Source organism: Vollenhovia emeryi, unplaced genomic scaffold (assembly GCF_000949405.1).
Source record: "Vollenhovia emeryi isolate VEMERY1.0 unplaced genomic scaffold, V.emery_V1.0 DF939281.1, whole genome shotgun sequence".
In the NCBI taxonomy this organism is placed as follows: Eukaryota; Metazoa; Arthropoda; class Insecta; order Hymenoptera; family Formicidae; genus Vollenhovia; species Vollenhovia emeryi.
Window position 1 is genome coordinate 157,681 of NW_011967085.1, and position 23,671 is coordinate 181,351.

Consider the following 23,671-nt stretch of genomic DNA (forward strand, 5'->3'; position numbering starts at 1 on the left):
TCTAATTCTGGCTTTCCGTGCGTGGCTAATTATTCCAGCGATGAAGATAAGACATTTGGATTATCGTCTTTGCAGAATCGTCAAAGAAACCGGCGGGAATGTAGTTGAATTTCTTCTCGCAAATGGGAAAGAAAAGAAACAATTGCCTCAGTACCGTTGAATCTAACGATTGAAGAGTGAAGAAAAAAGGGATGCTTGAATTCCTAATTCAATCCGTTGATAATGACGAGAATAATTATCGTTAATGCGACATTCGAGCAAACTAATCGCTTGTAGTAAAATGCACCGGGCAACGCTAATGCCGGAACAATTACTTTACCGCGAACGCATGGCTTCAGCCATACAAAGCCATTGTTTTACTCGCGACAAAACGAGAAGCTTCTTGCACGGTTTCTCTGATAATTACGTTTCTTCAAGTACGAGCGATGACCCGGGATCGCGTCAGTCCGGGGTGTTTAAAAAAGTCCGGTAATTGTTTCTTCCCTCGGCGCAATGAACAAAGGGCGACTTGAAAAGGTTTCCCGGTATAACTCGCTTCTTGCATGAAACCCGCCGTATATAAGGTGTTCCAGATTATCGGTGACTTTCTTCCTTCGATTAGCTCGACTTTTAATCTCAGCGAAGTTTCGTTCGCGTCGTCTTTCCCCCGCGCAATTTATTAGAAAAACTTGTATGTTAAATATATCAAACGAATTATTACGTGGCGCTAATTTTAAATCGATGGGAGCGTAATTTGAGGCCGATTCTCTGAAACTTGCACAATTTTTTATCCCTCACGAGTCGAGGGTTGTCGGCGCTTTGCGACACCTTCCGAGAAGATAAACGGCAAGTTTCGTCCGAAAAGTACATGACAAAGAGACATCCGGTATACATCCGGACGCACTCAACGGGGTTGTTTCAGCTAGCGGAATGACTCTGGAAAAGTTCTGATCGATTATGCAGTAACCATTCGCTATTAATATTTATTGCTTTCGCGACTTCGTGCTTTCCACCCTCGTCCCTTCTCAGCCTCGGCGGTGATGATTTATCAGGAAACTTTCGGTTGGCTCGTCTACGCCTCGTCGGAATAATAGACGGCGGTTTAAAGTTCCGACGACACCGTGAACATTTTTATGAACATTGGCACGCTCGCCGGGACGTGCTTTCGATCGCGAAGCGGCGCGATTACGTTTCGCGAGCGTGATCGCACTGCGGCGAAATGGAAGTAATTTTAACGTCTCCGAGAGCGGAACGGGCAACGGGATACGAGAGTGGGAAGAAAGATTCGAGAAGCGGAAACACTTTTTGCATGGCGAATTCAGGACGAGGATCCTCCATCTCTAATCTAACTCACGTGCCAAGGATTTAAAACGATGGCACGTGCGATCGAAAAGCGGGTTAATGTATAAAGCGAATTAATTAAAATAACAATAACAGTAATAATACTCCCCCGAGCCTGTTGATTCCCGATTGGATGCAGGATGCAATCGATCGCGCCGCGTTACGTGCAGCTCGTGACGTTGTCAAACGCAGACGACGGTAGTTCAGTCGATCGAACCCTTTCAGCGTCATTACGCAAAGGTCCAGAAGAAAAATCGACCAATGTAGCCGACACGCTGATAAGCAAAAGATGGAAGAGATTTTGTTTTATCGGCGAGCGCTCTCGCAATTTATGCGTCACTGCGAATTCCATTTATTTTACAATCTGCGCTGACGCTTACAAGATCGGATCGAACGACCGACACTTTAATCAGGATTATTGTAACAGTGCATTATCGTTCATTGGAATTGTTGTTGCTGCAACTATTGTCGCAATTATTGTGACGCTAATATATACCCATACAACACTAAAGCTTGCAACAACATTGCCGCAAGGTTGCAACATTGCATCTTGCAGTGTAATGGTAAATAGATACATTATTTTACAATATTACTTTAGTAATGTTGTAGCAATATTATTTTAAAATATTGATACAATTATGTTTGTAATATGTATATTGTTTCCTCATATCACTTTCATAGTTTACTAGAAATGACAAAGCGCGCGTTTCGCGCGCGCAGTTTGTAGTTCGGCATTGTATATTTTTTAGAATTTGTATACATGCAAAGAGAATTGTATGCGCAACGTCAATTTAAAATAAAAAGTAATTTTTCACTTACTGATACTGATAGAACAGATGCTTTATTTTGCACAAGTAGCAAATAAATAAAAATGTAAGACACTTACCTTACGATTTCTCCGCCGTTGCCCGATGCCTCCCAGAGCTCCTCCTTCTCCTCTCAGATTTCCTCGTTGCACGCACATAACACTCACTCGCGAAAATCATCGATCGCGCGAAATTTTCGGCACTCCCGTATGCGATGCGAAATACCGAGAAACGCACGAAATGTCATTAACAAATAGGTATCGCGTGACTTTCTATCATACAAATTACTCAAATTAACAACTTGCATCTTTGATTCGGAAGAATGGATAAATCACTTTTGAATTGTCGATATAAAAGGCAACACAAGGCATCGGAAGCATAATCTGCGGTAAAGAAGTAGTTATTAGTCCGTAACGAAACGATATTTTACAATCTTTGTCATTTAATCTAATTCTTGAAACGAAATCGATAGATAATTGAAAGCGCGGTGCGTAAAACGAGATGTAACCGCGACAAAATACCACGGCTTACATTTATAATTTAGATGAGTTAGTCTCGTGAAATATCTATACGTTGATAAAGAGCCGTCGCCTCGACGCGCAATTCGTTTCTCATTACAAGTTGTAGAAACTTAATAATTAATCGAGGAACGTTAATTGTTACTAATAAAGGTGTGCAAATCAATAGCGTTTTATCCCTGCGTTCATCGCGATCGAGTCTTGGAGACCGATAACACACAAGTAATACCACGCACGGAGCGACTCACGCCACTGCCTGCCGGCTCGACGTTCGGCGAGCGAGTGCGAGCGCGGCGACCTTCAGGCACATGATGGCACGCAAAAACATCGTACGTCACCGCGCCGAGTGAAAAACAACAAAAAAACGTTAGGAATTCGTTGTCCCGCCTACGAAGTGGAAAATTCCGTACTTAATATTTTACATTACTTTGTTCCGTGACTGTTACTACGTTTTGTCATTCTGCGGACTTATTGGTACCGATTAAATAAACGATTAATTCTGTTCAATCGAGAAAATGTATCGGAACAAAAATCATTGTTACTTAAATTCTAACTACCAAGATTGGAGATTTTACCTCAATATAGTTGGTGTATACAAATGTATATTTCTAAATTGCAAATCTTCATTTACTATGAATTTAAAAGAGAAGTGAAGCACACCGCGCTTCGAGAAAACACATATTATGCATGCATTATATTGCTATGTTGCTGTAATATTACATTGTAATATTTCTGGAGGCGGACATTTTACCGTTGCTGCAAGATTGCAGCAGCGTTGCAGCAACATTTCGCAGCGTTTAGGCAACGTTGCAATCTTGCGATAAATTATTGCTGCAATGTTGCTGAAACTTTGCTGTGCTGTATGGGTACTAATCGTTCAATATCCTAACTATTAACATAGTTTTTGATTTTATATAGTTTTTTTGGAGCCTTGTCTCTTATTCATTAGTTAAGTGCAGTATTTAAAATAACTTATCAAATCGTTCAGCGATTTTATAACACGTGAATTCACTGGCCATAATGATTCCACCTAACGAAAAACCTGTGTTATATGCCTGGAAGCAGCGGCGCGCAGAACAGGTTGGGAAAAAAATATATATATGGATTCACATAGTAATTTAATTGGCTACCTCCAGCTGTGCCAGGACCTAAATGGCGTTTACGTTTGTAACCGAGTTATATCTTAAAAAAGGACCGAGTAAAAATTTAGTTTGTAGCACATTTCAGTATATCCGCGGATAAAAAAAAATCTGTAACGCGAAGCCTCCGGGTGCCCTCGCGGTGTTGTCAACTCATCATTTAGCGTTGTAGTTTAGCGTTTCCCTTGGGGGAGAGTCAAAATAATAAAATTATTCAACCGTTGATGCCGATACAATCCACCTCGCGGGCCTCGGAGCTTGCGGGAGCGCAAGCTGTTTTGTGCTCTCTGGCAATGCCCGGCTGGAAATTACAGGGAAAATGTGTGGCGGTCCTCCCTCTCTTTCTCTCTCCCTAAATTAATGGCGCAATTTCGATGTCCTGCCACGTGACACCGCGGTGTTGCGCACGAGGGATGTTGCCGGCGGCGAATCGAAGACCGAAACAGGAACTGAAAACGTTTGCGGGACCCCCTCTCGTAAAATAGTTGACGGCTGAAATTCCGCGGAGTTCGCCTTACTTACGTTCTCGCGACTAACGCGTCGCCCGTATTTGCCGTTACGCCATTTACCCGATTAGCCGTCGCCCTCAGCTCTCGGAGTAACTCGGTCAGAGATTTTAACGGTGCATTTCTCGCCTGTCCCGGCGAAATCATTAACGTAGCGGTCTTTGTTTTTCTGCGAAAAAGATCAAAGGAATTGTATCGGAGTGAAATAAAGGACAATTGTTATTTCAACGTAGATTGTGAATCTCCAGATATTTTTTTAACTTAATTTATTTTATAATTTGTTTGCACACCCATTGGCAATTTAATTAACTGCTGTTTCCCGTAGCTCTCCTATGAAAGAAATCACGAAATTGATAAAGACCGGCGGGATGTACGGATGCTCTTAAACCGCAACGCTGGTAATAGATACCTATTTAGCAACAAACCCCGGAATGGACGAGACATGTTTTTCCTTGGGCTCGTCTGTTACAAGTATAGCGTTAATATAATCCAGGTTGTTTAAAGAGATTATGCGTGTTCCCTCAGGGATTTGTAAAATTACACTTTATAGAACGACCGTGTGTATGGCTGTGTATACGCGATAGCGGATACTTTGTTCATTTTAACAAGCCGTGCTGAGAGATCTCGCCTTCGAAGTTATAATTAAATTTTCCTCGTTAAAAGCGATCCGCGGATAGCGAAGGGAGGCGCGGATCGAATATTGTTTTCGACGTTTCGTTTATTTTATTCAACTTTTAACGAACCGAATTTCAAATGTCGTCGCCTAATGTGATAGAGTGTACCGCGGTGATTTTCGTATATCCCTGACGCCGAGAATAATACAGATCTGTATCGCTTCTCTCTCCCCCCCCTCTCTCTCTCTCAGAAAATTGAATTGTTATAATGCCCTTGCCGGGAGATGCTTCTTGCCTACGATCGTAGCCCATTGTTTAGGTATACCGATTATTCGACTGTAATTTAACGCGAGTTATTTGACTAACAATAAGTAACAAAATCTTTTAAAACTTGGTTCTTGCAACATAAATGTATGTAGTCTTCTTTCGATTTTTATGTCTCTGATGAAAATTGACGTGCAACTTGTATTTAAAATAACATTTACCTTGTCGATTACAATCTGCCGATCGAATATCGTGATGTTCAATGATTCGTTTTTTAACGATCTGAGAGTTACAGAGCGAGTGTATCTCGTATAATACAATTGGCTACTTTACAGAGCACGGAAAATCCCTTGGAATTTGCAATAGTTAATCCTCATGTTACACATCTCTACCACACACACGGAGACGGTATGAATGCGTTTTATGTACGGATTCTAACGTGGAATGCATCAGTCACAGGAAATTCCGCCGAGCAGTAAACCATGCATGACTGCGCACGAGGAGCGGAGCTCAAGGCAGAATATGCCGATTTACGAATTTGGACAATGGTAATAATTATTCTGCGTACTCTAACGTTTCCTTTACCTTTTCCTTTTACGCATTATCATCTTTGTTCCTACCCTTTTCGACGTTTCTTACCCTTAATTTCTATTACCCTACCAAGAAACTCTTTTTCCCCTCTATCGAACGCTTTCGTGCTTAGTTGCCATTTATCATTTCTTTGAAAAATGGCACGGTAGATCTGAGAGAGAGGCAGATGTAAGAACTCATTATATTTATATCCGTTTTCTATCTTTGACCGTTTATTGCTTCCTTTGTTGTTTAGTTTTCCCTTAATCCTCGTAAAGCTTATTATCCCAAGAAATATTCTCCTTCTGTCGAACATTCCGTTTGGTTATTTATTACCACCTTTTCGAAAAATGTCACAGCAAATGCAAGAGAAGTTATAAACATTTTGTGTTGCGTATAAATTAAGCAATTTATGTTACATAATTAAAATCTACGTTATACGTTAGTTTAGAATTTTATTACTTATTTCCGTACATTTGCCTTTTACGCGGGAATTTATTTATTTTGTAAATTTATTTTGTAAAATATACTTGCTACATATTCGTTAATGAAATTGTTATTTTCATCTTTACGCAAGTAAAACAACTGTATATTTTTTGTGTACATGTGTACGCGCGAGTACGCGCAGAAATAGAAAAATATCAAGTTATATTTAGGAGATTGCAAAAGAAAATGAATTGAGTAATGCACGACGGTTTCACTAATTGCAAGAGAATTTATTGTTTGTAACGACGATCATTTTCACTTGTAACATATCCTAGGCGTACGATAAGAGGAAATGCTTGCTATGTACGATGGGACGCGCTATCGTTGACACATATCACATACCCGTATATTTGAACGTTAAACTTTAAACAGTTTCTTCAGTCTACTCTAAGATCGCATTTTGGGCGCGTGTATCAGACATATCGACTTATATCGTCAGTTGCGTCTATACTATCGAAAGTTATGCGGCAGAATGAATAAATGATAAAGTACACGCTCTTTGACTTAAAAAGCCAAAAAGTATTGTGAAATAATTCACTTTTCAACTTTAAACAGTTTCTTCAGTCTACTTGGAGATCGCATTTGCGGTGTATCAAACACTTATTGCAATATGTATAAAATAATATCATATACATTCTAATATCAATTACAATTCCCATGTTTTTGGAATGGAAACACAGCCTTCGTTAAAAATTATCACTGCTAAATATGCAGAAATTTCAATTGTTTTAAGGCCACAATACAAATGTTTCGTGCGCGAAATGCCAAAAAAGATCGTTGAAACTTTCGTTATCATTGTGTGTATTTTCTCCTAAACATCTTTCCAATAATTTAGCCTTCGATAAATCTTCATAAATTGGTTTGATTACTTCTTGTACTTTATCGGAGAGCGGCGAATCCTGTTTATATAATTCTGCTAGTGTTCCTTCGGCTTCAGCGTGGCGATAAGAGCACATTTCTACCTGCGCGCCGTTCACGTTTAAGGCTGACGACTTCCTTAATATTTCGCATTGGGATAAATCGCTTTGGGATAATGTTTTTGAAGAGTTAAACTTTAAGATTGTGCAAAAAAATTTCACGATTTTGTGAGCCGTCACACGAAGAAAACCCCTTAAGAGGATCCCGTAGCCTGTCTGTATTACCGACAGAATTACCATTTTCGTAATATACATGAGCACACGGACACACTACTACGATACATCACACCCATACGAAAGTTTAATACTAACTATACTCTTATTTTAAACGTCTAATCCCAATTTAGAGGGTTTCACAGTAATTCTACATGTCATCGAATCCAGGGAAACTCAGTTTCATGTGAGTACAAGTTGTAGAACTTTTATACGAAGCACAAGTATGACGGAGTTGACAGTTCGTCTAAATGAGGTTATATGTGATCGATATATGAATTTTGTAATTTTTACTCATTTTTTGGTATAAAATTGGAGTTTCCCGGGATCATCAATGCATATACTGTAATTGTACGCAAGCATTTTTGATTCCATGAATTCAATACGACGAAAGGTTCGTATTACGAAAATGGTAATTCTGTCGGTAATACAGACAGGCTACGGGATCCTCTTAACCCTTTGCGCTCCTTTGTCGAGTGTGACTCGACATAAGTTTTTATCTCAGGCGCTCCTTTGTCAAGTCTCGCTCGACATTTTTTCAAGTCCAAACCAATAGATGAAATATAATCCCGAGTGCAAGGGGTTAAGTGTTGTATACATATTCCCTGTTGCTCTATCTCATTGTCAGCAAATTTGTGTGATCGGGTTATTGTAATTCTCTTGTTCGTCATCATGCTGGCTAAAAATCACGTAACGAAATAAGTAAATAAATACATTTTTCTTTTTATTCTGCAATCCCAGTTGTAATTTAGTATAACAAATATAATCTATACGCATGTTAACTGAATATTTTTTCATGCGTTTTAGTTTAATTAACGTCGAAACTTTAAATGCTAAGCCAAAAGCTATTCTTGATTTTATATGTAAAATCAAGCTTGGCTGCCAATGATTGTTGTAACGTTATATCGAGATCGACTATTGCCCGAGTAGAAAATTGTTAGGGCTAATTCAGGCAGTCTAAGACCCGGGTAGGATAATAACAGGATTCCTTTAAAAGTTTAAAAAAAGTACCCTACTATTGTCACATCGGGACCTTATTAAATATTGTCAAGGATGCCCAAGTTTCACGAATTACGGGACGCTTTACTATTGTCACATCGGGACCATATTGGATATTATTAACCCTAGACTACAAAACTGGGGTCCTTTGCGACCCCAAACGAAATTTAAAGTACGCTGCTGAAGTAGCCAAGTGCTTTTTCGGGTTCGGAACCATACCATAATTTAGTTCAACTCTTCGGCAGTTGGCCTGCGTCAGCCAGAACGTGAAGTGTCCCGTAGGCAAGAAGCAGTAGAAGAGAGAAGTTGGTGTGGGGTCCTTAGGACCCAGTTTTGTAGTTGAAGCTGAGTAAAATATGTTTTGTAGTCTAGGGTTAAGGATGCCTTTAGGTGCTCTTTTCAAATATCTTTTAGGTAATCCCCTTACACGGCCCTGATTCCCTTATAGTGTTTGATAAACGTTCGCCTGAATAGTACTATAGTATAACAGTCACTCGTGACGTGGCGCGTTAGGTTTTCTTGAAAAATCATCCCGCATTAGTATAAAAGGCGAGCCGATTGTGATCCGGCAGCGAGTTATCTGGATCATGAATAAACTCAATAACCTGATTGCCATAATAATTACCATAACATCCATAAAAGTAACATTGGACGTTTTTAAAACGTCCTAAAGATGTTCATGGATCTAAAATGGACGTCTTAAATACGTACGTAACGTCCAATATGTACGTTTTTAATACGTCTTTAAAACGTTTTTGTGCTGTCTGGGTATTAATTTTTTACTCGGATACTCGAGCACAAATTGTAACTTTAGCTAGAGATATTCTACCATAAATCCGAAATCACGTTAGTATTCGCGGGTCAACTAATCTATACGGGATATCATGTGATTTCGTGCGAGAGCGGCGGATTCGTAACTGACGGGTGTCTAGTTTGATCCCACCATATACAGGGTGGGCCATTTTAATCCGTCCACTCAATAATATTTCAAAACGTTGAAGTTCCAAAAGAAAACTTTTGATACAAAAGTTGTATGGTTCCGAGGAGGACATAAGATGGTGTTATTAATTTAACCTTAAATAATTTTTTAAAAGTTACGTGAAGATCACCTTCAATTTTTTAAATGGAACCCCTATTGTTTATTATATTGTACTATCTTATTATACTATCTTATCTTATTCTACTAATTAATATGAGCATCTTTTGTCTGAAACAGTTTTTGATTTGAAGGATTCGGGAACGCTCCCTGAAAAAGCGCCATGTAGCGAAGTGGATATAGAGAGAGGTGCTATAAGAGGTGAGAGGTTTGGGTACGTTCCTTAAAAACGCCTTGTAACCCTAAGGGGAATCAATAAAGTATTACAGTTTTTGATTCGCCTGATACTTTTTGAGATATTCTAATAACTTTTCAACATTTAGCTTATGATATCTCGATAACTGTTTGTCGGAGGGAAAAGTAGTAGTACAGGACTTTTTTACTTAGCAGGTAGGAAATTTGATAAACGACACAACTGGCAATTTTAATTAGAGAAAATTTATTGCGAAAAAAGATTACCCCCCCCCCTTTCCCAGCCGTCTTTGCACGCTAGCTGATCGTCAATTCGCGCGCTCGTCAATTCGGATAGATTTGGATAGCCGATCGACGAGCGTCGGGTCTGCTCGAGAAATGTTGCTATCTCACTTCAGCGTGCATGCATCCGACTCGCTCGTACGCAGCGGTGCTGCGCATGCAGCTTGTCGAGGCTTGTCTGAAACGAAAATCAAAAAGATTCTTAATCTATATGAGCGTCGCTATGCCCCAAATCTCAATTAATAATTTTTATTTAAACATAACAAAATAGTGTCAGTTTGAAAAAGTTTTAAAAAGTACTTTTCAGTTAAGACAAAAGTTGTTCATATTAAGTAGTAGAGTAAGACAGTATAATAAACAATAGGGGGTTGCGTCTCGGGCAAAAGTTGTTCATTTAGTATACATTCAATAAGATTACTATCTTAATTACTAATATAATATAAATACTAATATTATATTATTATACTAATAGTATAATAAACAATAGAGGGTTCCGTTTAAAAAATTGAAGGCGACCTTCACGTGATTTTCAAACCACTATTCAAGATTAAATTAATGACACCGTGTCCCCTCGGAACCACACAACTTTTGCATAAAAAGTTTTCTTCTGGAACTTACACATTTTGAGATATTTGAGTGGACAGATTAAAATGGCCCACCCTGTATAGACACGTGGATTTTATTTCATAAAATCTACAGCTAAAGGAGGATATATTGATTCTCAAGCTTAATTCACGTTTATCGGCCGTTTAGTTTGTTGGAAAATTCAATGATAGGACGCTCGTGGAGTAATGCAAGATAACACAAAATATCGCCGCTGCACATAAACGGGAATCTTTCGGTATAGAATATTTATTCGCCTATCGCGTTCCGCATACAGCATGCTCTACTTAATTGTTATTCTTCGATTGTTCAACTAGCACGAATCTGAGTAACAAATACAAAGCGGTTTAAGCGGTTTACCTCATTATTTGTTCTTGTTCCTCGATGAGGGTCATCATTTCTTTTCCTTCAGCCATTATTTCTAACCGCGTTAAAAATTCCTCTATTTCGAATAAAAATGTCTCCAACACTTCGTCATATTTATCTAGAGTTTCGCGCATCGGTGCAGAAGTCCTATTATTGTTCTCGTCGACACCATTATTATCGCGACGCATCTTGCTCAATATTCGAGTGTGTTTTCTGCACTTGGAGGATCGAGACTGACTTCGAACGGTCAAACGCTGCACTTTTGCACAACTACTCGTTTTTCATAGAGACGTGTGTATTCATCCTTTTGGGATTGGCTAGAAACACTATTAGTTTTGAAAGGACTGAAATATTTTAGGAATGGTAGGGGCAACAATAGACGGCAAGGAAGGGTCTTAAAATTTATCTTTCACATGTCGAGTAAAGTTTCACATTCCTATGCTTCATGTTTTATTTAAAGACAACAATCTCACTGTTTACGAATTATTACAAGTGTGCAGAGCTTAGAGAATCGTAAAGAGAAATAATTGTATTGTATACTTATAGGCACGAATCAGCCATATGGCTCTTTCTAAGTTGACTTTAATCTTTAAGGGTTTCAAGGGTTAAAGTCCATGAAAATGAAAGACCCAAGAGCTGTATGCCCTTCTTCCCGATCTTTCTCTTTCTCTCACTTTCATACATACTACCTTGGCAAAAAATATTGGCCATCTATGTGGAACCTCAATAACTTTAAATTATTTAACATTCAAGTTAAATAAGCAATATCAGTTGATGATTTTCAGTCTTTTTATAACAATTTACGTGTATCTCGCAGTACTATAAGGACATTCCATTATTTTTGCGAGTTGTGTTTTATTTTTCCTTACTCGAAAAATAGAGAAAAGTCCTCTAGTATATTGAAATTTATCAACTGGTATTGTTTATTTAACCTGGATATAAAATAATTTAAAGTTATTGAAGTTTTACATTTTACAGGTGGCCAAAAATATTGGTTGTATAAAAGCGAGAGAAGATTCGGGAAGAAGGGCAGTTACACCAAGTGCTATTGTGTAACTAATTTCATAGAGTCTTTGAACTGAATAGAGATAGGGTTCTAATACGAAGCAATAGGTTTTCAACGTCCAAATTCAACCTCACAAATCTTTTCTTGCAACAATTATACAATCTAACGATCAATTTCCACTAAACAAATTTTACTCCAAGGGCAATAAATTCATGGTGCTAGTGTAAACGTCGCCATGCAAAGGCACGGCGGCGGAGCGCGTGGAAGGGATAGAGTAGAGGGTAAAGGCTGGCTTATGCAAGGTCGTAGCCATAGACATATGTCTATGGCCGTAGCTATTAAATCATACCGGAATGGGTAAAAATTGTCCAATCACCGTTAAAAGTGAGGGGAATGGTTGATTAATTGGTTAATTTTTTTCAGCATAAGTTAACGGTTACAACCTTGCATAAACCAGCCTTAATGCTCAGCACTATTTTTTTCTAACTTCCACTGTCCGACGCTGGCCGGACGCCGAATGCTTTCCCTATTCAATCACCTCCACGCGCTCGGCTGCCGTGCAGATACAAGGTCATTGCCCCATTGTGGGGCGCTGTAGAACCAACAGGTAATACATATTATTTAGCAGAAACTCTATCTCGTATTAGGAGCCTGTCTCATAATAGGGGACCTTCCTTTAATTGTATTTTCAAACGTTTAGTTACATCCAATTCGCACGTTCTTGGCATTTTTGTAGCAAGATAATATTAATCTTTAGAGCAAGCCGCTATAAGTTGGAGATTATTAAGCAATGTGCACACTTCGGGCGTACGCAGTAAACTAAATACAAGCAAAACTCAAGTTTACTACTATAAACGTTTGGCGACTTGTCCTTACTTGTTTATGATGTGATGCTTTGTTCATGTTCAGGATCAGGTTACTTAGTTTAGCGTGCCGATACCACAAATATCTATACCAGGCCTGTGGCCGGATTGCACTTTTCGACCGGTGTTTTTTTCTATTGCTGTACCCACTCCTCTCATGTCATATAGCAACTAGACTGCTCTTGGAATTTCCAAGTTGGAAACGTAAGACTCTCGATCTCAGGCAAGATGTTAGCGGCAAATCGTATGGGGCTTCAGCCCGCGAGATGTCCAGTTTATTGAGATATTATTATAATTATTATATTAAAGATAAAAATTATAAAATGGCACACGTATTAATTGCGTGTGTGTGTGCGTGCGTGCGTGTGTAAAAAATAAATATTTCAAATAAATATTGTAGTGACAGAAAGCCTAAGAGCCGTGACAGGGGGTTAGTGTCTAAATAATTTTAACTTTAAAATTTAATGCGAAAAATACGCCGGCCGAGGTATTATTTTTCGCAAGAAATGTTTGTGTATTGTTTCGTAAAATTTACAAACACAAAAATGTTCAATAATTAGAGCACTATTTGCAACAGCATATTCCTGAGACTAAATCAAGTCAAAAAAGTCCTGTACCACTTTTTCCTCCGACAAACAGTTATCGAGATATATCGTAAGCTAAATATTGAAAAAGTTATCAATTTTCTCTCGAATATCTCGAAAAGTATTAGACAAATAAAAAAATGTTTTCAACAATAGTTGTTCATAATTAGTGGAATAAGACAGTATAATAAACAGTAGGGGGTTCCGTTTAAAAAATTGAAGGTGAGCTTCACGTGACCTTCAAGCAACTATTCAAGTTAATGACACCATCTTATGTCCCCCTCGGAACCAAACAATTTTCGTCTGAAACATTTTGTTCTCAAATTAAAACCAAATAAGTTATCAGGGGTGGTAAATTAAAATGGCTGACCCTGTATAGTATAATACATATAAATGTCTGTGGCCGATATGTAACAATATACAAACTGGTTAGAGTGAAAAGAAGTTACGTGTCTAAAAATTGAGGGGGTGGCAAATACTTTCGACCAAGGCCGTAGTGAAGTACTAATTTACACAATATCAATAGCATAATCTCAACGTATCCTTGTACTTCGTTCCATCGGCTCGATTTTCCGCGACACGTCTCACGGCATACACGTCTGTTATGCACGTGGGACAACTTCGCTGTAACGCAACGCGGAAGTATTCGTTACAAGCACCTGGCACGTCGCTTGACGAGTATCAAGAACGCGTTGCCTCCACGTCGCCACGGGCTGACGGGCCCTACGCTGCATTATCATGTCAAGTACGCAATGGGGAAACGAGTTACACCTTTTGAACGTTGACACTTCGCCGTGATATAATTACGATATAACTCCGACGCGTCTCCCGCGAGTGGCGAGGAGAGCGAGGGCATTTTCTACGTGCAACGCTGACACCCGCGCTATATCGAGAGATATCTCTGCTTATCGGGGTGCACGTTGCACGTGCGAGAGACATACGCGGAAGTTATATAAGCGATATACGCAAATCGATATGGTCTCGCTAAAATTGCGTAACAGATTTTTATTTTTCTACCAAAATATGACGCACAGAGCTCAACTTTGCCAGACGCGTCGCGGCGGGTGCTTTTTCTAGTGTTATCAGCATGGAGACTAATTAATCTTTGTATTCGGATTACTTGACTGTTATCCGGATTCGCGAATATTATCTCGGTTATTTCGGACGCCGGTGCAGATGGACTTTAATATTTCTGTCTTTCTGTCTCCCTCTCTCCCGCTATTGTGCTATACTTAATAAAGTGCTATACTTAATAAAGTCTAGATAAACTCCATCTCCACAGAGACATAAACTGCGACTTCGCCGTTCAGTCATTTATCTTTCTGCATTACCGTATACGAATAACTTGTACAGGTATTTGCAGACCAAGTCTATACGTATCGCGCACTACTAGATGTCCACTCGTATAATCATACGTCACTTGAAATGACGTGTATATATATATATACATATATATATATATATATATATATATATATATATATATTGCACGTATATTCACGCACACACGTGAAAATAAAGAGGACTCTTCATTCCATTACTTTTATTACCAATTTCCTGCTTCGACCGGCAGATATAAAAGCGCAAGTTTACTTTAAATACAAAAATAAAGGGGAAAAACGGAGAAGAGTATAATTAATACTTTGATCAGTGATTTTCCGCTTTGACCCGTGGATATAAAAGCGGAGATTTACCTCAGGTACAAAATGCGGAATAAAAACGGAGAAGGATATTGGGCAATAAAGTGATATTGGATATTGTACTGTGGTCACTAAAAAAGTTGGAATAGATTAACCATAACGCGAAACTTACGACCGACGTAATTTTTATTGCGAACCCATTAAACCGGTCAATATAGAAGGTACTAAATATCGCTTGCGAATCGGTAAAAGTTTAAATGTCGAGGAATTCTAATTACAGAGTAATAGCCGCGGGATAGCGATATAAAAACTTAAAAAAAAGAAGGATATAAATAAACGAAACGGAGGAATTGAAAAGTGTAAAAATTGAATGTGATCGGGAAGGATTGGTTAGATTCAGAAAAAAAAACCTAGTCAGAGTGAAGATAATCGAATATCGGGCACGTACACACGTTCGGTTTCAAATAACTAAATATTTTAAGTACAAGAAGCAAAATCTCCGCGATTAAATTAATAGAGTTCAACGAGTGCATGCCGGCAAGACACTGCTACTATAGCGCTACGGTAGCGCTACACGAGTGCGTTTCGGCAAAACTTTCCGCTACAACTGGAGCGGAACTTCTTCCTCTTCATTGTCGCTTTCATATCTGATGAATCATCGAACAACATGTCATTTATGAGTCAATCTTTAATACTTTCCATACTATTTGTTTCAATTAATTGGTAAACGCGACTCTTACAATTAAAATTTTGAGGTTATGCACGCTGAAATGTAAGTATGGCGCCGCTACAATTGTAGTAAAAAAGCTGTAGCGCTACGGCAGCCAGTGTCTTGCCGGAACGCACTCAATGTCGAGCCAAATTAAAAAAACGAAGGGATCCGATATACGTTCTTTTAATTCGTGTTTCCCGAGCGAAGATAGATCGCGCGAAATTAATCTTTGTATTCCCTGCAATCACACCGGGGTCCACGATCTTGTTCCCGTCCGTCTTTCCGTCAGTATCGGAGTCAGCTCGCACGGGGGTGCACTCGCGCTTTATCGGTTTCGCGTTACCGGTGGCTGTTTACGTCCGCCCCCATCTGCAGCCTGATTTATAGCGCGAGGAGAGGTCCGCTCGCGTTTTGTTCCGGCGTATACGCTATTTACGCAGTTCATAAACTCCCGTCTCCGTAAGTCGCCAGGGGGGGGGTAGGGGGAGGGGGTCGTAAGCCGGGGGGGTTTAGCAGGGAGAAGAGGGGGGGAGCGAAGGAGGATGGAAGCGAGGTGGAAAGCGCATTATCGTCGTATCACGTGCGCGGGCGTACGCTGACATATTGCTTCGCGTAACGTAATGGGGGTCTTGCCCCGGCCGCGATCTTGTACGGTGCCCCATATGGAGCGGGAAGGAACGCGCCATTGTCGCGCCGCGGCTGTTGAGTCACGTCCCGGGCATATACGCACGATCTGCCGCTTTCCACGACGTCTCACTCGCAAAATCCACCTACGTGCAGCACGCGTCGGGAGAAATCGAGGGAGATTTCTCCCCCATCCCCTCCCCCCCCCCTCGGGAACGTGCATCTCGACGCGTACCTCTCCGCGCGTATATGTACGGCGCGAGACGTTTGACGGATGCGCGCGGAATCTCGTTTCAGGCACCCTCCGTTTGCATAATTTTCCACGGGATTAGCTTTCACATTTTCTCGCGCTGCATGCGAGGATACTAAGAATGCTTCTGGGATCGACGAACATCTAAGGAAAATTAACAAAAAAGGAACAGAGGGAGAGAGAAAGGAAATACCGGAAGGGCGTATACTATATATTTGTTCCGTGTTATACGGCTGACAATTGTGTCCAGTTCTTTCTTGAATTTAGTCACGCTATTTGGCCTTCGTCAAGTAACATTAGACTGTGTTTCTTGCGATGAATATTACCACATGCCTCGGTAGTCGAATTGGTGAGACGGCCTAGTGAGAGAAGAGACCAGAGGGTCCATACACCACTTACAATACGCACAGTGCAAATACTAAAAGTGAGGGGCTTTGTCTCCTTTTAAAGGGTCGGCTAGAAAGAGACAAAGCCATTCGCCAAAGCCTTTTAGCATTTTCACTGTAGTGTAAAACACAGAATTGACCTCCACAGGTTCAAACCCTGGCCGAGATAAATGTTTCGCAATAAATGTTTATTATTTGACTGCACATTACATTGGCCTGATTATTTTTAAGGTAATTGACTGGTCTGGGATTTATTTTTAATTTGTTATTATTATGTATCTGTTGCGACAAACCGTATCTTTTATTGCACTCATTATTTGTGAGCTTGTTTCATTTTACATATTATTATTGTACACATTTAAATTGTCTATTAATCTAATTTGTATTATTAATTTAATTTGTATCTTCGATAAGCTTGTAATCTCGATTATCGGTTCTTCCTTCTAGAATGTGCTCGAGAAGAACCTAAACCCTTGGTCGAAACGTCGCACTGTAAATTTGTTCATTTTATTTTATTAAACACGTGCCATGTTTAGGTCGACTAAACTTATTCATTGTAATTTATTACTGGCAACCTAAAGAGATTATTGTGTTTCGCAATAAATTAAAAAATAAAAATCAGTTGGATACTACAATTCGTCTTGGTTCTTGTATCCTTTACTACTTCGTATCTGTGGAATACCGGAAGCAATAATATTCCGGTATTTTCATATGGATCGCGCGCGCGCGCACGCAATTTAACATCGGGTCGCGGAGAATTTATCACGATTTGCCACTCGAAAACTCGCAACTGATATGGCAATTTTCCCGTTGCAGCTGCAATATCTAGATATTTCCCACTTGCCGGTACGTTACAACGATCCGAGGAGGGAACGTCCCGAATTTTTACCGTCGAGCGCACCTCGGCGCCGCTCCGCGCCACGCGGAGGACTCATAAATTCGCGCTGCATCCGTAAATGAGCGTTCTCGCGCGCCGAGGGGGGGGGAGGGGGCGGTAAAGGGGGGGGGGTGGGTTTTCGCGCGAGACTGAAACGACGGCGACGCGCGACAAATTGTTTTCGCAGCCGCGGGATGAAAATTATCGGGCGCGATAAGCGCGACCGCGCGCTGAAATGCGACAAGGAACGGATACGGGCCGCGGGAAAATAACGCGAATTTCAGAAACGATACGTTTTAGCCGCGGCGACGATCGTTCACGCTTATGGCGTGACAGTGCGCCGGCGGCCGCCGTTGCACCGGCCATTCGTCCTTGTCAGATTTCGGACCCGGCACCGTCGCGTTTCTTCCCGCGTATTTATGATGACGGGACGACAGTTTCGACACCGTGGCTGCCGGATTCGACGTAAACATTGTCGGGGCGAAAGTAAATAAGCGGACGAAATCGAAGTCCGCGTGCGTGAAGCAAACGACAGATATTGCATTTGATCGCGTTGTACATACGGCACGCGGCTTGTTGCAGACGCCACGCGGGCAATTAATCATTCCTTTTGTCGCGGGCTAGAAAATTATGCGACAACGAACGGCACGCTGGATGCATTAGCGAGTGATTAGTTGGAACTATAGTTTCAACTAAGTATACACACGGAAAAAAAAATTTAGCTGCTGTAGCTAAAACTTAGCTAAATATGGATAGCTAATATTGCTTCCTCATAGAGGAAGCTTTGTTTTTAGTTGTGATAGCTCAATATTTTGCTACGACAGCAAACCGTTTGCTGTCGTAGCAAAATATTGAGCTATCACAACTAAAAATATTAGCTGTCCATATGCAGCTAAATTTTTTTTCCGTGCAGACACTAAAATAAGAGATAGGACACAAAGCCGGTCCGCCATATGGCGGACAAATGTCATCTATGCACAAACAAATGTCTATGCATAGACATATGTCTATGCCCAATCCTAAGAGAGAGAAAGAAATATGCACTATCTCACTCTAACGTACCCACACAGCACAGAAAGATTGCAGGAAGATTGCAGAAATGTTATATTGCAAGATTGCAATATTGCAGCAACGTTGCGCAACATTTCTGGAGGATTGCAGCAACGTTGAAATGTCCGCCCTAAGAGAGATTGCAGTACAACATTATAGCAATGTTTCAGTGCAATATTTTTGGAATAATTTGTTGTTGTACATAAGCAGAGAATTTACTAATTACATCCGGGCCTTTTTCAATACACAACAAGCTATTGCGAAGCAACCTAAGGAGATTGTGTCGCTTCGCAATGGATGGAGATTGCGAGCAACACCGCACTGATCAAGTACTTAATAATTCGCGCATTTTTGGTATCAACGAAAATAACATTATAAAATTCTCGTAATTGGAAAAATTTTTGAAATAGAAAATATAGTATTTTCATTATTTTTGAAACATTGCTGCAATATTGCTATCGAAAGTTTGCAATTTTATATTCCTGCAATGTCTCTGCAAGATTGCAACGTTTCTGCAATGTAACTGCAACCATCTGTGCTGTATGGGAACGGATAATTTTTTTCGACAATGCTGGATACGTTGTCGGCATTACAGCCACGTTCATCATTGGGCTCTTCTGTATGTAATACATGCGAGTTCTCGTCGGTTCGAAATACGAACTGTGTAAAATATACATATATATACAATACATACACATACACATATATATTACTTTTATGACTACATTACTTTCTGTAACTATAACTTTGCATTTTATAAGTAGGTGTAAAAAGTATAATGACAAAAACATTTATTAACTTTGAAACGTTTGTTTCCTTAAAAATTGGTGTTACAATTTAACATTAATATCACGGTGTAAGGATATATCCTACAGCCTAACTCAAGTTGAAGTGTGCAAATATTTAATTACATTGAAAAAATATGCCAGTTATATTTTTTTCATGCAATTAAATACTCCCGCACTTCTATTTGCGTTTGGCTCTTATTAGGCCCCCTTTTTCTGTACTTGTACTTTTCATTTCAGAGCCTTATGCAATTTATTCGTTATTAATATAATTCATGTAATTGAAAATCGGCAGTGATAGCATAAACATAGCGGACAAATCAATCTATCTCTTATTTTAATGTCTCTAGTTGGAACGATCTGATTTCTTTTGAACGGATTCTCGTGAATCAGCTCGCATTTTCTGAATTTACGCGAAAAATATTCTACGTAAGGGAAAAATAGAATTGTATTGTATTATAGTGTAATTATGTATACACGGTTAATGTATGTCGCATAATTACATAAAATTGGAATAATTTTCTACCGCAATGCACAACTCTGTCAGTATTGAATTAAGTGGATAATTGCTTCAAATTAGGTAATTTAATCGCGCGTGTATTTAATTATTTATAAATTAAATTATTAATTTATAATTGATAATTCCAAATCGATCTTTCGCGCGTCTTTCTCCCGAATATTTAATTATATTTTATACGCGACCGCGGAGTTAAATAGCCGGCGACGATAAATTCGGCGGGCGTTCGTGCTGCCGCGGTCGCTTTGGGATGCAGATGTATATCGCGAATGGGTCTCGTATGAAAAAAATAGCCGAGAGATATGCGGATGATCGCAAATATCGGTGCGCGCGGCTCGCACTCGTGGCGAACCGACTGTTTTTACTTCTAAATAAAGGTTAATAAATCCTCTTTGAAACAAAACGCCATTGTCGCATTTTTGCGCCGTCGCTCGCGCGCACGAAGATTAAAAGGAAATCCTTCCCAGCGCGGAGCTGTGTCGACGGCGGTGTTTAATCCGCGCAACCGGTCGGCCAACGGAAAAAAACCTCTGGAAAAAAGGGCCGGACGGGGGGGGGAGGAGAAAAGGGGGAGAAAGAGAGAGAGAGAGAGAAATACGAAGTAATTAACATCCCATTTTTATCGCGAATCCATTGCAGCGCGCGCAAATCGTTAATACTCGCGAGCGTTTAGCGCGAAACGCTCCCACCGGGGATAAAAATCCCCGACGAGTCGAGAGGGCGGGTGGAGAGGGTGGCAAACACTCCGGGATTTCGAGCACTGTCCGGCTGCTCGAAAGGGTACTCGAAAGTTCCGGGGGGGGGGGGATGCAACGATTGCACGCGCGCGCAAAACTTGGTGTGCTCGGGCGCTATATTAGATTATTATCCATTATCTCCTATTACGGCAGCGCGCGCCCGCCCGCGCTTGTTGCAATTTCCTCGTTTCGCACGACACGGATCCGGAACGCGAGAAACTCTTTTTCCCTCTCCCCCCCCCCCTTTCGCCTCTTCCTCTTTTCATCCCCTTACAACCGCGCCGGTTTCGCGCGCGCTCTTGACCGACGCCGCGATCAATTCCGGCGCGCTTCATCGGCGCATATGAATAACCCGCGCGGATACGGGCGATAAGTCATGGCGCGGGAATTACTCGCGAAGCGTTACATGCGCGCTCTCCCCCCTTTTTTTCCCACGGCTATCGAGGATATGCCCGATCCACGCGCGCTCTACCTGCGCGATCGATCGTCACTCGTATGAACGGGCTCGTTAATTTCGATATTATCCGTTCCGTAATCCGGCCGGCGCGGCGCATTGTTTATTCGTAAAGTTGCGCGCGACCTCGTGCAGCATGCGGTTCGCGAATGAATAGTCGTCGGGGAAATTTTCGGGAAGGCAACAACAATAGCCGCGACGGGAACAATCGCGAAACGCGCTATTACGTTGTTGTTATTATTATTATTCTTGCTATTGTTAATGTATATTGCCTTGTAATTTCCTTTTTTTTTGCAACGCGACAATTGAACAGCCACGGAGAAAAACGAAGTGGCGCGGAAATGCATATTTTTGTGGAGGAACGACCGAAAAAAAGGAATGTTGTTCGCTGTGTTGCTATATAGATTCGTCGGTCATTCAGAATCGCAAATCGGTCGAAGGAACATTCAGACGCGCGGATTTTCTTTCCCTTTGAAGAACCGCAAATGGGAAACTGCGATGAACCTGGAACGTTACAATTCTACGCTAACGAGTTTCACTAAAAGTTCCCTTTGTTTTGTAATTATAAGAAAGAATGTGCGAGTTGCCGCGCGCTGTTCTATTCGTACGGGTCATATGTCCCGGTTATGCAAATTGTTAAAATCCAACGTGTCCCTTACGCCGTACGTCCGTATTCAAAGCGTGTCGTCCATTATCAGCCACGGTGCACGATTCCCCATTGTAGCTGTCCTCGAGTGGAGTTTGGAGCACAATGGTATGTCGAAATAAGAGATACAGGCAATAAATCATATCATTGCAAAACGAGACTCGGGGTCTTTGTGTTTGTAAAACTTTTAAATGGTTACCGTAGTGGTCAGGACCTGGAAAAAAGGTCCTTTGTCAACCAGTAATTAACTCTTTGCTTTTGTCCGAGACATTAGAGTTTTGTGATATGTTTTCTTTTCCAGTGTTTCTCCGCCTTTATTTTTCAAGAACAATTTTCCAAACGTCGTATAACTCAAAAAGAACTGAACGAAATTCAAGGATAGGAAATCAATTGTTCTATTATCGCACGGGCCCGTAAAATATGCCTTGATTTAAGAATATTTTATTCTTGGAATAGTGCCAGGTATAAATGATTTCCGATTAAGACTAAATTATCCTTAAAACAAAACAAAAAATATTTTTAATTGAAAACACGCCAAATATACTTGTATTAGTATGTTACGTCCTGTGGACTCCACGATTTCTCCCTTTCAACAAACCGTAAGAAACATGTTTTTCTTCCCTTGGAAAGTACAATCTTATCAATCAGCGGATATCGACTAGGCAACGCACGAGTCCCTTCCCCATAAAAATTCCATTGCTAGAGTTTCACTTTTCGAAACTCGAAACGTAAACAATTACACACTACGTACGTTCACAGGGGAAGTGTTTCTCGAGATGGAGCTTAAGTCTTAAGTTTAGTGCTCTGATTGTTTGCTGGTCGATAGCCGTTGAAATAATAAAAAGGGAAGAGATAACAGACAGATGGGATCAGGCCCTTTCAGACGGCAATTTCAAATCCAGATTGCCTAAATATTATGTCGACCAAAAACATGACCCAAGAGTAAAACTCGGAATTTTTCGAGAGCCGCTGAAAGAAATGATACCCCTAAATAAATATCAAAGGGCGACAACGACTTAATGGTCGGGTCGCCAATAAGAAAGATAACCCTCTGACACCTCCCACTAATCCACCAATGAAGAACCAAAATCCAAAATCCCCTTCCGCGTCCCATGACCAAGACCCACCCCCGAAAAATCGTATATAAACCCGAAGCCTGCTGCCTCAGCCAACTCTCTCTTTGGCAGCTCCCGACTCCTGGTGTATAGTTCTTTCCGCGATTCTCCGAGTCAACATTTTTCATTACTATCAAATTCAAGTAGACTCTGTGCGCGGTTTCGCCTTATTATCAAATCCACGGCCTGCGAAACTGACCCACCCGCCTTCGCCGAAGAATCAACCAGCTCCTGACAACGACTGCAATCAGTAGTAAGTCGCACGTTTTCTTTTATTTTCATTTTGTTTCGGCCCGACGACCTCCTTTCCCCCAATTAATTTTTATTTTTTTTTATTCTGAGGGACTTTCGCTAGTTCTAACTTCCTCATCCATCCTCTTGCGAACTAACGCCAAATATCCATTTCTCAAAATTCGTTTTGTGTCCGCGGATTCCGCCTTAGCGTGAATCCGACACGATTCGAAGGATTCCATTTCTCAAAATTCGTTTTGTGTCCGCGGATTCCGCCTTAGCGTGAATCCGACATGATTCGAA

The 23,671-nt window shown here is 40.6% G+C and overlaps 1 protein-coding gene across 1 annotated transcript in view; it reads right to left on the reverse strand.

Annotated features, from left to right (window-relative positions):
* LOC105559329 (protein NRDE2 homolog) overlaps positions 1-23,671 on the reverse strand; it is a 155,210-nt gene that overhangs the window by 36,946 nt on the left and 94,593 nt on the right. The window lies entirely within an intron of this gene.